We start from the raw sequence: 4235 nt of genomic DNA on the forward strand, positions 1-4235 counted from the left end.
CTGCATGGAGAGAGATATGGAGAGAACGCTGTAAGTCATACTACATGTAAAAGATATCAAAAATTTCGCCAAGGAGATTTGTCTTGAAGATGAACCGCGTGCTGGATGCCCTCAAAAGATTGAAACGGACGAATTGCAAGCATTGCTGGATATAAACTCTGCGCAAACTGAAAAGGAGCTTGCAGAACAACTTGGCGTTACGCAGCAAACCATTTCCATACGTTTATATACGATGAGAAAGGTTCAGAAGGAAGGCAGATGAGTTTCGCATGAATTGTCCGAAGACAACAAAAATTGTTAGCGTGACACTGCACTCACTTTGCTTTCAAAGTTCCGGAAAAGTTTTCCGGAAAAAAGATTTTCTGCACAAAATCATTACAGGCGATAAAAAGTGGATTCTTTATAATAACCCTAAACGTGGAAAATCATGGATTGACCCTGGTCAATCTTCGACATCGACGCCATGCCAAGAAGGTTTTGTTCTGTATCTGGTGAGATTGGAAAGGTGTGTAGTATTACGAGTTGTTACAACCAGGTGAAACAATCACGGCAGACCAACAACAATTGACCAATTTGAGCGATGCATTAGAATAAAAGAGGCCATTTACTGGCCAAGGACGTCATAAAGTGCTTCATGACAATGCTCGACTACATGTTGCGAAAGCGACTCAGGACCATATCTTTGCGTTAGGTTGGGAACTTCTCTCGCACGCGGCGTATAGCCCAGACATGGCGCCTTCCGATTACTACCTATTCCGGTCGCTGCAGCATTATTTGGCTGATACACATTTCGTGAGATTTGAAGAGATACGAAAATGCATTGATGACTTTATCGCTTCGAAGCCGGTGAGCTTCTATCGTCAAGGAATTCGCAAGCTACCCGAAAGATGGCAAAAGGTCGTTGCAAACGGGGAATATTTCGCTGATTAATATTTTTTTGTTTGTTTTTGAATAAAGGTTGAATTTTACAAAAAAAAGCTCAGAACTTTTTTGTATACCTAATATATATATATATATATATATATATATATATATATATATATAATATATATATATATATATATAAACTATTACTTGGGTTTTATTTTTGAAAATAATGGTATATCAAATCTATTCAAGACTTTTCAAAAAAATGTATATAAATAAATAATGTATAATGTATATATATATATATATATATATATACATTATACATTATTTATTTATATACATTTTTATATACATTTATATACATTTTAGCATTTAGTTTATACTGTTACTCTTTAATTCTTTGTGATAAAAACTTAGATTGAATAAAGCAATTTTGTGATATAATTGCTTTACTCAATCTAAGTTTTTATCACAAAGAATTAAAGAGTAACAGTATAAAATAAATGCTGAAATTTTATTTAAATAAAAAAATTTTATATAAAAACATTTGACGCTACTCAGGCCTTTAAAAAGAACATCAAGAAGTGAATCTATGAGTGTGTGCGTGCGTGCGTGCATGCGTGCTCTTAAAGTTTATCTACATTGGGAGTAAACAGTAATGAGTAAGGAATAAAATAGATGGATGTAGTTTTACTCCGTTTCTGTAAATAACAGACAGAAGTAATAATTAGCCAATCAATGAGCAGGCAGTATAAAAAATTATAGTAGGAGATCAGTATTTCATTGGTCGTATAATAAGTTCTGAGATTTGCTGATTGGCTGTAAAATAGAGAATTTCTGGAGATTTTAATAAAGTTTGTAGAATTTTTAGAAATTCTGTTGCTGTATCATTTCAAATGTTTCAATGTTGAACGTGACTGCGTATTTTGTTGAAGGGAAGATTATGTTATAAATATCCAAGGTGTCTTATTGCAGAAAAGGAAAATTTAATTATACATATGTAGTTGTATATTTAATTTATAATGAGACATCAGCGGCCATTCTTCTGTAGATTGGATTTTTTTGTGCTTAAATGTAAACGAATATTTGTACGCAGATAATGGAAAGTTGTTATTAATTATATATATTTTATTTATAATGTCTTTGGCATATATATTTATTTGATCTATATTTGTACTTTGATTTTTTTCAGATATGATTTTGTTTGTTTTTCTTTAATTCTAATTCTTTAATTCTTTAATTAATTTCTTTAATTCATCTTTTATTTAAAAGAAAATTTATCTTTTGCCTTGCCAAAAATTATTTAAGATCACTTACTAGATTTGATATGATTTTATGTAAGATATAAATAACATATATGATTATGCACATATATTTTTGTAATTATTTAATACTCTTGAAACAAATAAGTTAAATTGAAATTTGTAATATTATTTTATAGATTGGAATAATTTAATAATTGGTATATTTTCACTTTTAATCAATGCTTCAATTAATGCCATTATCAGAAAAAATAAATGAAGAAAATATATTGCACACAACTGAACTAGCTTCTGTGACTTTGTTTTTATTATTACGGTATCAAATGTTATGTCTGCAATACTGCATATTAAAAAGAAAAAGAAAATGTTCTCAGTGACTGTAATGGATACGCCATATTAATAAAAAAAAAACATCAAAAGTTTTTTTGCTATTCTTGTGAAAGAATTGAAACAAATAGATCATAAAGAATTTTTTTCATTATTTCGGATGTAGTCAGAACATTTTGACATTTTAATTAATCTAGTCCAACCGTACTTGGTAAAAAAAAAAGCATTCGAACATCACTTCCAACAGAATTACGACTTGCTGTAATAAGTTATTAATGTAAATTAGATAAACAAGATAAAGATATATATTTTTTATTTCTTCATATAATTGTTAATGTCAACCATTTTGTTGCTTAAGCTAGATATCTTGCTCAAGGTGACAGTGCTAGATCAAAATATTTGGAATACAGAATTGGAAAATCTATTGTACATAAAATTATTATTGAAACATGCCAAGTATTGTGGTTTGCGTTAAATCTCATTGTATTGAAATTCAAAGATCGTTTTGGCTGGGAACAGATTAGTGAAGAATTGCATTTGGGATTGAGACTTTGGGATTGTTGCATTTGAGATTGAGACTTTGCTTGAATTTGCTGCTGTCTTTGAGATTGAAATGATATATTTGAAGATTCAGAGACGACAGAATCATATGATGTATTATTATCTGAAAATAAATACATTTATTATTGTTTACACACATATATGAACATATTTTTTTATTCATCACATTATTCATTACATAATGCAATACATACTAAATAATGATGCATACAAATCTAGTGTACAGTTGGTACTGGGAGTCTGTGTAGTTGTAATATAATTATGAACTATAGATGGCTTCACAATTTGTGGCACAAACATTTGAAACTGTGGTTGACTACGTTGACTTGATTTTGAAGATGTAGTCTTCATATAATTGCTGCTAATCCTGTCAATAATAATATATAATTTATAATATTGTTTTGAATAATAATATGCTTTGATATCATATACGTGAGATAATCAACATACTTTCGAGGTATGATAACTGTACGAAGAAAACTATCACATATCTCATATAATTCCCATTTAGAAACATATATGGATTGTGTCCAGATTTTCCTTTTAAGGATGCAATAACTTTTCATCGTTCTTTTCCGTACTTCTGCTGTATTTTATAAAATTTCTTTTCAGCATCTGGACCTGTAAACATTAACCAATATTATAACTTTAATTCTCGGTAGATAGATATAGCACACCAAAAATATAATTACCGATATTATTATCAGACATATTTCCGCCACAGAGATCCATGCAAATTCTTTATTAAAGTTCTTGCCAGAATATGTCTTTTGTCGTTTATCCCACAGCGAAGAGTTAATAATGTCAATAAGTTCTTTTTGAGTTTAATTGTATTATCTCCAACATCTTCTTCATATTCTTCAACATCATCAATGCCATCGGCACAATCAATATTTATCATCCATTTATTCATATATCACTTACAAATTATATCACACTAAATGCACTTGTACAATGTATGTTGACACAGTCATCGGCAAATATATTTTTCGCGCGTCTTGTCTTATTACCAGCATCATCTGTGATTGGCTAGAAATAAGACAGTAAAGTGTAGGAAATGAGAATGAGCCATTTCGCTTACTTTCAGGGTTACGCCGATAAAATTCTCTTACTTCTTATTTGTACAGTCTTACTATCTCCATTGTAGATGGACCTTTACATTTCTTATGTTCATGAATAACATCGAATACTATCAGATAAAATCGAAAATGGTTA

At 29.9% G+C, this 4235-nt stretch overlaps 1 long non-coding RNA gene across 1 annotated transcript in view; it reads right to left on the bottom strand.

The window, feature by feature from the left end:
• Positions 1 to 1384: 1384 nt before the first annotated feature.
• The window catches only part of LOC148936318 (uncharacterized), a 4643-nt gene continuing 1792 nt past the window's right edge, over positions 1385 to 4235 (bottom strand). The window contains exons 1-4 of the long non-coding RNA XR_016139657.1: positions 3713 to 4235; positions 3471 to 3641; positions 3232 to 3387; positions 1385 to 3123 (exon numbers count right to left, since the gene is read on the bottom strand). The exon at positions 3713 to 4235 is cut by the window's right edge and continues 1792 nt beyond it. This is a non-coding gene — a long non-coding RNA (uncharacterized LOC148936318). The remainder of the gene's footprint in view (positions 3124 to 3231; positions 3388 to 3470; positions 3642 to 3712) is intronic.

Source organism: Pogonomyrmex barbatus, unplaced genomic scaffold (genome assembly GCF_055798465.1).
Source record: "Pogonomyrmex barbatus isolate J1 unplaced genomic scaffold, ASM5579846v1 scaffold24, whole genome shotgun sequence".
NCBI classification, from domain to species: Eukaryota; Metazoa; Arthropoda; class Insecta; order Hymenoptera; family Formicidae; genus Pogonomyrmex; species Pogonomyrmex barbatus.